Genomic DNA, 13,443 nt, shown 5'->3' with positions numbered 1-13,443 from the left:
CATTCCTACAGCCTACAAACATAACTATGTTTGATCTAGTCTTTAAAAAATAAACAAAACAAAAAACACTTCACTTGCCATTCACCAAAGTAAAAGGCCTATTGATGAGGTTTGGTGCAGGGCAGAGAGTTGTGGGAACTCCTTCAGGTCAGTGTAGAACCAATGTGAAAAAATTCATGAACCTGAAAACTTAGACTGGCAAAAAGAAGTTTATTGACCCTGAGAAGTGAGCTTTTGCTAGGAGGCTGACTTCCTCAGTGGCAAGGTCCTGACAGAGAAGTAAAGGTCTAGCCGGGAAATCCTGGCAGAGAGAGAGAGAAAAAAAAAGAGGGGTTAACAATGAGAAGAGAATGTCTTCTCAGCAGGTAAGGGATCCTCACAGGCAGCTATGCCAAGGGGAAGGAAGGAGGGAGGGAGAGGGAGAGAGGGGGAAGGAGAAGGGGAGTCCCTGCTTTTGGACCTCTGCAAAGAAATGAGCCCAAAATTGCATGTTTTTATGAGGAAATCTGAAATTGAAGTTTCAACCTAACAAGATTCCCTCAATGCTGTCACTGCCCCCAGGCCTAGATTTCTGGGGACCACTCAGTAGGAGAGGTTATGAGCCAATTTTCAGCTCAATAAAGGTCGATAGAAATATCAAATCTAGATCTCCAGCAAAATGAGACCACTTAAGTTTGGGCTAAGTAGGAGTGGTCCTGGACTCAACTCAATAGGAGGTGCAGCTAGTCCCACCAAGATAATAGAATGAAACCACTTTATCTTGATTCCCTGAGGTGGGCTTGTCCCAGTGGAGAGTTTGTCCAGAGTTCAAGTTAAGTTCCTCTCCCCCCTCCCCCCAAAGTCGGAATGATGTGGGTTGTGGTCCCTTTAAGACCACAGATGGATTTATTCCTTTCTGAGTCCCAGCCCCTCCTAGCTGATGCACTATCAATTCAAGAAACTAGGACCTTTGATTCACAAATCCTGGTCAAAAGCCCCCTTTGAATTCTAATAGGAGATATCCAGGATCTCACAACCCCCACTGGATTTGAGCCAACTTGGGCTGCCACCATTCTAATGATCTGCTTAGATTTCCCAACCCCCACCAAGCAAATTCTAACCCTGGCTGAAACCCAGCCAGGAGCCAATCTGGGACTCCACCCACAGGCCCCTTTAACTAAATCTCTCTCTTTTATAATAAGAGCCAAGCTGGAGTCCTCTCTTTGCAGAGGGTCTAAACATGTCATCACCATGCCTGGCACTAAAGACTCTCTGCCCACTGGAATCCTGTTTCTGGTGCCCTTTTATCTCTACCTTCACCTTTTACTAACTAGACTTTAATTTCCAAACCCCATAAGAAATCTCTTTTATCAATTTAAGTTTTGGGGTCTGTAAATTTCTTTACAGGGGACTTTTGCGCTGCCACTAGACCTCATTTAACTCCATATTCTTGCACTGAATTTAAAGGGGTTGCAGGGGAGCTCTATTTGACTCCCTGTACCCCGAACCTGCCACTAGACCTCAATTAAACCCTAATTTCATTTAGGTACCCCAATTCTAAACCTCATCAAGAACAGTTTCAGGGTATAATGTTCTCTGTTCAGTTTTCTTGGAGATCTCTGGGAGCAGCCTTCGTTTCAGTTCAGTAATCACCACAAGAGTATCCAGGGATTAAAGTCCAAATTCTTTATGTCTCTTTCAAAGTCTTCTCTCCTTTCCTGGGGCCTGGTTAGCTTTCTTAGAGACCTCTCTCTCTCCTTGGTTCTGAGAGCTTGCGCTCTTGCCGCCAGATCTTTGCCTTCTCTGCCTCAGCCAGCTTCTCCAATGAATCGTGGCTAAGGCTTCTAGTTTATATGCTCTACAGCTGAGTAAAAAACCAATCATTATATCACTAGGAAACCATTATTTGTTGTAGGATTAAATCAAGACTAAATTAGGTTTAACCATTGTCTCCATAATTCCACTTGTTTTAAGTTCTAGCCCATAACATCAGGGTTCCCCCATCATTATGTAATTTCTTTTCACTGTCAAGCTCCTAAAGTTGTCCAAACTCACCAAACTCAATTTCCCAAACCATCACTCATTACTCCAGATATTATAATTCAATTGATGTCATGGCTCTCTACAAAATTACTACTGATGTTTTAACTGCTAAATTGGTTAGTCCTCCTCTCTATTCTAGATATGCTCTAGTCCCATGACTTCTATGGGCATTGTTCTCTTGGTTCTTTTCCTGTTTGATAACTTCAACTTTGTCTCTTGTTGTATCAGCCTCCAGGTCTTATCCACTAAGAGTGAGCTTTTCCCAAAGTCAGAGTCACAGGGCCCTCTTCCCTTCTCTATCAATACTTTCCACCAAGACAATCAACAAGTGTTTATCAAGTTCCTTTCTTGGGGTGATTTTTTTAAAAAGCAGTGTCAAGGATAATAGATTGAAATAAGTTTATGCTTTCTCCATTGTCCTTTGGCAATATAGATATTATAAACAAGTTAGCATGAAAAAGAATAAAATACTATATTCATTTTTAAGGAGCACAGACTCAAAAGACAAAATAAAGTGGAAAAGATGAAAAGTAAAAGTTTTAAATAACAAGAAAATAGAGATGTCACAAGACAGTATCTAATTGACAAATTATATAGAAAGTAACTATAACACCAATTTAGAAAGAAAATGAAATACTATATATTTAAGAATTTTCCCAATATTTTGGCAATAGAAATCAGTAACAATTACATTGTCCTTGCCAGTAGGACCCAAAACATGATAAATAGTTTCAAGATATTTACTTATACTATATCCATTTAAAATATAAGGCAGAAGATAGAACTTGGATAAACAAATAGCAACATCTTAATAATTTAAATTATTTAGTAACAATGGGGTATCATCTGACAGAAAAACAGTAACTTTTGACTAATCTAGTAATTCCTTTACAGAATCCACATTAGTAGAAAGCAAGTAGGTCATGAAGAAAATGAACATTTAAGGCCTTCTAAAGAAAGATAACTTTTGGAGAAAAGTTTTTAAGAATACTGGGTTTTCAAAGTACATTATAGCAGCATATTATTTTTTTTAAAAATCAAAATAAAAAGGATGTGCTTTGGTATTTTTCCAGGTCCCCCTCCCTCTGGAAAATGTTACTTTCAATTAAAATCAACGCAAATAAACATTTTTGATTACGTTTATTTGGTGACTTATCTGTTTTTCAGTATAGTCCTATCCTTACCCAATTTTACAGGTGGTTTAGCTATAGAATGGGATAGTACTATGCTTTATTTATACTCGGGCAACCCCGCTATCAAATTTATTTGAAAAGATTGTAGGAAACCTACTAAAATCCTTTGTAAAAAGAGTAGCAAATTTTCACCCAGTTTACAAAGGTAAAGTACTAAAGTTGTTCATTTGGCTCCAGTGTCCCATTAAATTTTGTATTAAATATATAAATTATATAAATGATGAGTTCAGGCAAATCAAATAATTTCCAAATTTAAGCTGAGTGAATATATTATACTACATACTATATAACAAAAAGATGTGTCATAGACAAGTGATATAAGAAAGAATTTCTTTCTAGATATGTCTGAATCCTCGGGATTGAACAAAAGGAAAAAAATGAACACAACTGAATAAAAACAGGATTGAAAAAAATAAAAATCTAATTTTTCACAGATACACCAAAAAAAAAAAACTATTTTGAGTATAATAGCAAGTCAAATTATATTTTCATTTGTGAAAAGAAGTTTTTTGAGGGCAGGAACCTTGTTTTTACTTTGCCTCTGTTTCTAATACACTGTCTTACAAATAGTTCAACAAATGCTTTAAAAAACAAACTTGAATTGAGATAAACGCCATCCATACAGCTAACATTGGTTTATGCAACAAAATGTTTTTATTTTTAATTAATAATTTTTGATATGCTTACATATATAATGTCTAATCTTCAATTCTACTAGAGTTAAAAAAAAAAGGATATTATGAGGACAGGTACCCAGTCATATCTAATTTTTTTTTTCTGCTACAACAAAAGGAACTTTATTTAAAAATTTTTGACAGACATGGGGGTGCCAGGGAAAACTCTTTAGTTCACTATGAATGGGAATAAAAAATAATTACTAAATAACATGAACATAACAGACCTCTAACATTAACTATGCATTGGCAAACAATGAACTTAACACAAAATGAATCTTAAAACTCTGTTATTATTCTCTGAAAGAATATTTACATTCTATTTCTTTTTATATCTAGTTTTTTTTAATCATCCTTACTTAGCATAATGCATTCCATATATCAGATTCATAATAAATGACTACAGAATATGTAATGGTTTTAATCTTACAATTTCACATTAAGTAGTCTATATTCTTTAAAGAAACTCAAATCTACTAAACAAACTTACTTAAAAGGAAATTTGCAGACTTTTATTTTTGGTAAAACAAAAAATCATCTGATTACTTCCTGATTTTAGTGCTTCTAAAATTGAATTTCTTTAAGCCTGAGGGCACACCAACCTATATTCTTTCTGTCAAAAAAGTAATCCTCAAAGCACATATTTCACCAAATAAATGTTCAATATAATACATCCTGGAGAGTATGTAGTTCAATTTTCCGTCCCCGCCAAAATCAAGAATTTGCCTCATCAGTAACTATGACATAGGGTCATCCCAAGTGACAGATAACATTAAATAGCTCTAAACATAAAACAGCTCTAATTTAAAAATCTAAGGACTACAAGATTCACAGTTTGAAAAGACCCTAGATTCTCATTCCACACAATGAAACTAAAGCTCAGAAAGGGGAAGTAATTTGCCCATATTCCACAGGTATGAAGGACCAAAACCAGGACAAAAATGCTCCAAATTCAGTGTTCTTTCCATTGAATTGTCATTCTCTAAGACATAATGCTAATACCAAACAGGCTTCAGGAAACAAGAAGTTGCTTTCAAGATTTAAAAAATGTTCTGATTGGATATAGAACTCTGGTTCAATTAAACATTGCTTAACAACTTTCTCAAAGAAGACTGAAAACTCCCATTGTGGTAGTTCCCAATGTTAGAAAAAGTCTAAAGACTGGTGTTCCATGAAATATATGTTTCAAAACTAATTTTTTTTTTGGTCCTTGTAATATACAGAGTAAAGCTATAAAGCAATTCATTTTATTTAAATAGTTGGGGAAGAGCAGTAAAGCATTGATACTCCTATTGTATTGATAAGATTCTTTGATCAGAGCAAGAACTGAGGACAAGTGGAAGAAAAAAAATCCAAACATAGTAATTGAATGATCTCTACTAGACTTACTCCATAAATTCTAATCTACTATACACAGAACCAGATTCTGTATATCTGCTGATCCAAAATAGTTCATCTACAACATTTTGGTCAGTCATTGCTAATTAGTCTGATCTCTAGTAATTTGAGTTTAGAAACTGGACAGATGTATGTCAGTAGGATTGTGGGGATTTCAGCAAATTATAAAACAGGACATAGTCCTATTTTATTCAGCTTTGGGTTAAGAATTAGAATTTTCAGGTTTTCACACCAATAATATATGTCTCTTAATTAATCAAGGTGTAATGAGGTACTCACCTGGGTATTTATAATGCATATAAAAAACAATCTATTGCTATTGCTATTTAGTTGTTTTTCAGTCATGTCTGACTCTTCGTGGCCTCATTTGGGGTATTCTCGCAAAAATACTGCATTTTCTTCTCCAGGTCATTTGACAGATGAGGAAACTTGGACAAACAGGCTTAAAACTTGTCTAGGGTCACCCAGCTAATAAGTGTCTGAAGTTAGATTTAAGTGAGAAAAATGGTATCTTCTAAACTCTAGAGTCAGCACTCTATCCACTGTTCCATCTAACTGCCCCCCAGACAATCTATTATCAAATAAGAAAATGTTTAAGTAACAAACTTCATTATTCTGTTCTAATCAATGAGAGAAAGTGGAGGACTTGTCTATTTTGATCATGTTCTTTTCCTGTTTTCTAAGAGGAAAGACCTCTTAGAAGGTCTCTATAATATTAAAGAACCTTTCTATATTAAATACAATACATTTTAAGAGATGATATAATGTTCCAACCATACATTCATTCCTAATACATAATAACCTGCATTGTATCTATATTAGGACATTAGCAATGGATCTCAGGTCAAGCAGAAAATAAGCAAATCAATGATATATTCCCACACGCCTGTATGAACTTGCTACATCACCTAGGGCAAAATAACACTCTCTAAATCTTAATTAAAACAAGCTTTACTCTCCATGAGTTGGAGATACATTAAAAGAAACCAAGTTAAGAATATATAGCAGACAGAAGTAAAATGAGTCATTAGTTATTTGCTCTCCACTCCGGTTTGTGGCAATGAAAAAGCATTAAGCATATGAATGGACTGTCTATCTCTAGTCCTTCTATTTGTGCTCTATCTCTTCTGGGTTCTAGCACTAAGTGATCTATGAAGTAGTAGAGTTGAATTAAACCTTTGTGCAAAAACATTCAGTAAGCTAAAATATCACTTGCTGTACCTTGTACCCGTTGATCCTAATTTCCCTTTACAGTGCAATCTTCCCCTGAAAAATGGGAATATTTCATTTTTTTATTTGTATACTCAGCTCCCAGTACACTGTCTGGCACATAATAGGTTCTTGGTGCATAATGACATGTTCTTCCCCCTTACTTCAGTTCAAACAACCCGGACTCTTTCAATTATTCCTTATAACAATGTTTCAAGATTCAAAATATCAACATTCCCTTAAAGAATGACTTCCAGAAAAGGCTTGACTAAGGGCATAGTACAGTGAACTAATTATTATACTTCCTTCTGGATATTATGTTTCTATAAATTCAGTCAAAGTTCACATTACCTTTTTTATTGAACTCACAAATAATAAACAATCCCCTACTTTTTTTCAGATTCAGGTCTCCTCATATCTATATAATTGGGTTGTTTGGAACATAGAGAGATTTAACATTTGCATCTTAACAAGCCTATCTTTTTAGTCATTAGTTTTCTTATACAATATATTTATTATTCCTCTGTCATCTACAAAGTTAGTAAAATGTATCTTCTAAGTCATCAAACTTGCTGATGAACACAATGAAACAAGGTTAATATGTTGACAATATAATGATCAAGACACTTTAGCTGCAGTTATTCAATTATCTAGGAATCCAACTAACCATAGTTATATACATCCCATCATACTAAGGACATAAACTAAATGGGCTTGTGACAGTCAACATTTATCACATATTCTATTGCTGCTATACTGATAAATATTCAACTGTTCAAGCCAATGGGAAAATCTTACCCAGTCACTTCTTCCCCTGAATTGTCTTCACAAAGAGTTCACACAGGTGAAGAGCTGACAATATTCTAAAAAGGTTACCAGGATTTATAAATGGGAGATGGTCCATATAAATGAAAACATAAAGGTGCAATGTTTAAAAAGTCAAAATGAAAGTTACTATGGCCTTTAGAAGAAGCATTCTCAAGTATATTTCCATGCTGTAATGCCTGACATACAAGAAACGGCGTAAAATCTCTATCCTGAAAGTGTTTGATCTTAAAAAGAAATGGGCTTATCATGTAGCAGTGTAAGGAGATAACAGAAACCTGAGTGCTACATTGATATACACAAATTGCAAAGTTTGAGACTTTAAATAACTAACACACACAAAAAGTGAATTTTCAGTTTCATCTCAGAATTTATAGCCTGTTTCATTTTATTCCCAAAAAAATTATGGTAGAAGTTAAACCTTGGAATCAGCTAAAATTATTCCTTCAAATAGTTTATGATGTCACTACTCTGTCAAAGCCTCTTAATTTCACTTTTTCAATAGCTCTCTCATACAACCCCCTCTTCTCTACTGTTGAAGTTGTCACCCTAATAATAGATTCTCATTACTCACTAATGCTATAAACTGTTGGTGGCTCTACCTTCCCTATATCTCCCCAAATTCAAAGCTATTCTCCATTTGGCTACTAAAATGATTTTCCTAAAGTGTAGATCTAAGTATGTCACTCCCATACACAATATTCAACTCCAGTGGCTCTCTATCACTTCCATATTAAATACAAAATTCTATTTGGTTTTAAAAACTTAGCACTTCATCACCTTTCCAGTCGTCTTAAATTTTATACTCAACAATATATGTACTCTTTGATTCAGTGACTTGATCAAAAATGAAAAAAAGCTAAAGTTCAATATGCTTGTATAAAAATTAGCAAAATTATTTAAGGTTCTATATGAGGATGAATATACTCAAATTTAAGTAGTTAATAAAAGCTGGCATGATAAACTACAGTATGGCACAGGAGGTAAAGAACATGATTTAGTTAGACCTAGTTTCAGGTCTAGCCTCAGACAAATACTAGCTATTTGATCTTTAACCTCTATTACTTTCAAATCAGATCACAGTTCTAGAGCTAAAAGGGAACTCAGATATTGTCTAATCCTTCTCCTCAAGGTAGTTCTGTCTGACTATATAAATTTCAAAGCATTTTCCAACCTACATTGGTGGAAATTTTCTCAAAGGGAATTCCCTATACCAGGGAAATCACAGGTGTAGGCTTAAAAGGATAAAAATTTTTTGCTTTAAACTTTCTCCTACCACCCCACAGACACAAACCTTTCAGAGTATTTAAAGCTAAACCAGTCAGTTTTCTAGAATAGCCTAAATGTCATTGACAATAAAAAGACATAAAAAACTAATGCTAAAAGAATGATAGATGCTGACATTTTATTAACCAAACATAGCAACTATTCATATCATTGTATAGTCCCCTCTTCCCTATATTAGAAATTTCTATTCTACCAATAAAAGATAAGTATAATAGGATTTTTGAAAAAAGAAAAGGTATAGTAGATAATTTTCTTCTTCCAATTTAGATTCCCATCTCAAGATTTTTACAATTTTAAATTGGGATAAAAAAAGGGAATGAAGTAGGCAAAAAAAAAAAAAAAAAAAGCCAAACAAACAAAACCTAAGGGGAAAGGGAAAGCACTACAGAGGGAGTAACACTGAAAATTTTATGTTAATGAATTATATAAGTTGGGTAGTTCTTCAGGAAAAAAAAAAATGCTTTGAAAACTAGTGTTCTAACTCTAACTTCTTTACCAAAAAAAAAAAAAAAAAAAAAGGAAATCAGAAAAATGGAGTACTTTACCAGACTAGTACTAATTTGAAGTACTTAGCTATTACCTATCCCCACATACAGCTACAACTAGACCTATGCTATAGATATATAACTAGATCCAAGAAATGAGTAAGATAAAAAGTGTTTGATTAGAATATGGAAAACATTAAGAAGCATTTAACAACTTCAACTTTCTCAAAATAAAAACAACTTTATATACACCAACACTTGTTTGATGGTACATCAAAGGTCAACACAAAGCATAGAGGATATCAATAATCTGCCACATAATTCTAATGGAAGTTTACACATAAGAAGCAGCATAAAAGATATCAACTAAAGTATAATTATGATAAAAAAAAAAAAAAAGAGGCTAGTTAATCATACATTGATAGAGATAACAGGTGGGAAGCTATTACTGGTATCCATATATTGTCAAAGTACTAGAGATGATCCCTGCAAGCTCATGCTGCAAGGTCCCCTCATGGAACATATACAGGAACACACAGACTGAAGTTACGCAAAATGAGATGGTGTAAATGAATTGCAATCTGTACCACTGGAGGGAGTATCTATATCAATGAAATGTTTCAAATGTTTCAAATACCATGGGTAAAGTACTGAGAACTGACTTATTTTACTTCTCAAATGTTAAAATTGTCATTTCTAATAAAAAGTTTTGGGAAAACGTGGATAAAGATTCCTCTTTTGAAAAGTAAACTCTTAGAGGAAGACTTTACTAAAAAAAATAGAAAGAATATAAAGGGTATCACTAAATGTGCTTTTATTTAAAAACAAAATAACCACTAAGAGAAGGGATAATGAAGTTCTTCCACTAAAATCATTCACTTTGCATTGAGCTTCTGGATCACATTCAGAAATTTATTAAAGATAATTATAAAATAAAAAACACTCACATATCTTACTACAGTATTTCCTGATTAAAAGTGGAAGGGATGGGGAATTGAAACTCAAAATTGCTACTCTTTTCTACCAAGTGCTAAATTTGAGGAAGCAAACACCACTGAGTGAAGTAGTATGTGAAGAGGGTAAGATATGGAATCATAGATTTAGAGCTGGAAATGATCTTGGAGATCATAGTACAGATCCCACTAATTTTATTGATGAGGACAGAAATCTATGCCCAGGGTCACACAACTAAGTGAAAGGTAAACTCAGATTGTGATCAAGTAAATTATTGCCTTCCCCAGTAATCACATGTGTATGGATTAAGAAGATTTTTATCTATGAACAAATAGGACCTATTTCCTATAGCTGAAAAATTTTAGTGGGGAAAAAAGGAGAATATTCTCCTTTCCCCTAAGAAGCCTATTCAGGGTAGTAGGAACTAGTAGATGAAAAAATGCTATTTCTTTCCTTTCCTATGAAAGAGTTGGTATTGAGAGAAAGGAAGGAAACAGTGCTACTTCCACTGTAATACAATGAGAAACTGGGGGGGGGGGGGGGGAGAATGATGTTGAGGGAGTATGAAATCTAGCGTTAGGCCTTGGATTTTATTTCCAGGAGTAGCTAAAGACCGACCAGTAGAAGAAAGAAAATAAGTTGCTTTACCTGAAATGTGGAATTTTGACACGAAAAAGTCCCAAGGGAAGGAGGAGAGATACATACATAGGAACCCAGGGAAAAATTGGGAAGAAAAAACTGAGACACACGCAGTGACACAAGCAGTGACCTAAAAGGAAGGGACACAAGACAGACAGTGACAGAACACACAATGACAGAGACAGGAAATAGACAGGCCCACAGAGTGGATATTGGGGGAAGGGGAAAGAAAGAAGAGAAATACAACCGGATAGGGTTAAGGGGGAATAGAGATCCACAGGTTGAAAGAGCGACAAACGGAGTGGAGGGGGGAAGACAGGAAGGAGGAAGAGAACAGACAAACTGGAAGGTAAAAGGGAGAGACAGACAGACGTGGTGAGAATGGGTGGAGACAGACATGGGGGGGGGGGTAGATACCGAAACGGGAGTGGAGGTGGAGAGGAGACAGGCGGACACTGTGATGGGGGTGTGTGGGTAGACGGATTGGGTAAATTGGGGGGGCCGTCACGGGTTGCGGCCGGGGTGGGGGTTGAAGAGAGGGGGACGAACAGAGAGAGAAAATAGCCCCACAAGGTGACGGAGTAAAAGACCAGCACACGCCGTGACGTGGAGACAGACACATGGTGACACAGAGGTGGGGGGACAGCCACAGCACCACAGAAGAGGAAGCGCAGGGATGGGGGAACCAGGCTTTCTTAATTTTCCCCTCAATTCCCCTCCCCAGAAGCATTGGGAGCAGCGGGAGCAGAGCGGCCATTCTCCGGCCGCCTGTTCCCCAGACTGTCTCCGAGAGCAAGGGACGCAGGGACCAGTTCCCGGGGGCAGCGGCCTCCTCGCTCGGCCCGAAGGCCAGGAGAGGCAGTGGGAAGTGCGGGGCCGGAGGGCAAGGTGGCGCGGGATGGACGGAATTCCGGCTCCCGGGCCGAGAGGGAGCGAGGCTTCCCATTTCGACTCGTGGGGCGGGGGCGGCGACCAGACGCGGCCACCCCCACCACTCACCTTTCGTCTTCTCTCCTTCCCTCGGCGGCAAAGGCGGCGGCAGCAGAGGCGACAGCAGCAACAGCGGTAGCAGTGGCAGCGGTGGTGGCGGCGGCGGCGGCAGCAGCAGCAGCAACAACAGCGGCAGCAACAGCAATAGCAGCAACGGCGGCGGCGGCAGCGCCTCCACTTCAGTCAGCACCCCACAGTCCGCCTCAACCAACCCCGCGGACGCGGCGGCGGCCCGGGAGGCGGGGGAGGCCGGGGGCGGAGGCAGCCGTGAGAGCACCGCAGCCACACACCCAACCCCGCTCCTCCAGCCCCCCGAGAGCCCCACCCCCTGACCACCACCCCCGCCGCTCATTGGTCGACGAAACTCTTCCCCCCACCCCCCTCCCGCGAGTCGCGGGAGCGGCCCCAGTTGGAGCTTATTGGTCGGTTGCACCTCTCCATTCCCCCCACGCCATCCAGCTGTCACTCCAACCGTTCTCCATCTAGCCCTTTGAGCCGGTAGGCTTCAGGAGGCCTGGAGAGCCGGCTGAGTCCTCGCCAGCTCCAAAAGAGCGATTGGAGGAAGGGAACCTTTGCGCTGGCCCTTTCGGCCATTTAATTGGTGAATTCCTGCGGCTAGTCACGCCCCTGACGCTCGGGGTTCCGTTAGCAGGCTAGGTTGGTCGCGAAATCATTTTCCAACAGGGGGCGGGACCGTTACGCTTTTTTGCTCCTCCTCCTCTAGCACTACCAAACCTACTTAGCATCGCCCCGCCTCAAGCCTCGGCTCTTGCCTTTTTAAGCCTACTTCTCCCTTCTGATTGGGTGAAAGGTATGTTCTTCGCCCTGCCCCTCCACCCCAGGCTTTTCCACCTCTTCCTCAGCTTCCTCCGCTTTTCACGTTTCCCTAAAAGAGGACGCCGCGTAATGACGTCTGCTTCCTAGCACCCCGCGTCCAAAATGGCCGCCGTCAGCTATGAGAGACGTCGCTAACTAGGACTTCGTGAGGTGGCGGGTGAGTGGATCAGAGAGAACGTCGCGTGGGTCCTGGCGCCTCGCGTGCCCGGGTGTTAAGGGGCCGGAGGGAGGGCGTCTCCCCGGTTCAGCAACGGCAGAGCTTTAGTAACAGTTAACGGGGACTACACGGGCCTGGCCTCCTCGGCGCGGCTCTGTTGGTAAAAAGAGCGGGCCTCGGGTGTGGGCTCGGGGCGCGCCGACATCTCTTGAGAAAGGGAAGTGACCAGACCGGGCCTTGGTGCCCGGGGTCCCAGTGGTAGCCTTCCTGGAGATCCTCAGAGTCGGGGGCGCTTTCTTTCCTTAAGAAGGCTTGGGCCACGAAGGGAGGGTGTCCTGCCTGCGGCGCGGTCTTGGGGAGACCCCAAGGCGGTCGTGTTCGGCTTTAGAGCTGCATCTAGCTACTTAATCGCCCTCCTCACGCCTGCCCCCACCCGTGGCTAGAGTCAGCGCTGATTCCCGAGCTAGGTCCAGGGATGTGAGGACCTGGAGAAACACATCTGGGAAAGCGGTTTAAGTAAGGCTCTGTCCTGTCCTCCAACCGTCAGGCCGCTCAGTCAAGGGCGATTCTTTACAAAAGTTACCGTCTAAAGGTTTTTTTTTTCCCTCCGTTTTTTGAAAGATAAAACTCTTATCTAAATGATGGAGAAGATTTTTCAGGCATTGACCATAAATTCTTAAATTTCTCTGGTCATCGTGCTGAATAACGCAGTCTTGATTTAGGATGGCCCATGCAACCCAATTTCAGCTAAGTCATTTCACTTGAAATAACTT

General features: G+C 39.2%; 2 protein-coding genes across 11 annotated transcripts in view; one reads left to right on the top strand and one right to left on the bottom strand.

Moving 5' to 3' along the window:
- Positions 1-12,002, bottom strand: part of SETD3 (SET domain containing 3, actin N3(tau)-histidine methyltransferase) — a 109,866-nt gene extending 97,864 nt beyond the window's left edge. For 4 of the 8 annotated variants that reach the window (XM_074291322.1, XM_074291325.1, XM_074291327.1 and 1 more), the window contains exon 1: positions 11,686-11,963. The gene's annotated coding sequence lies outside the window, so the exon portion shown is untranslated. Of the gene's footprint in view, positions 1-11,685 lie in introns of all 8 variants that reach the window. The other 4 variants (XR_012486615.1, XM_074291328.1, XM_074291326.1 and 1 more) reach the window with 3 other exon arrangements.
- Positions 12,003-12,115: 113 nt separating this feature from the next.
- The window catches only part of CCNK (cyclin K), a 37,843-nt gene continuing 36,515 nt past the window's right edge, over positions 12,116-13,443 (top strand). For 2 of the 3 annotated variants that reach the window (XM_074291335.1, XM_074291332.1), the window contains exon 1: positions 12,116-12,670. The gene's annotated coding sequence lies outside the window, so the exon portion shown is untranslated. Of the gene's footprint in view, positions 12,831-13,443 lie in introns of all 3 variants that reach the window. The other variant, XM_074291331.1, reaches the window with a different exon arrangement.

Source organism: Sminthopsis crassicaudata, chromosome 2 (assembly GCF_048593235.1).
Source record: "Sminthopsis crassicaudata isolate SCR6 chromosome 2, ASM4859323v1, whole genome shotgun sequence".
Taxonomy (NCBI): Eukaryota; Metazoa; Chordata; class Mammalia; order Dasyuromorphia; family Dasyuridae; genus Sminthopsis; species Sminthopsis crassicaudata.
The sequence above is the reverse complement of the archived record's forward strand: the minus strand, read 5'-3'. Positions and strand labels throughout refer to the sequence as shown.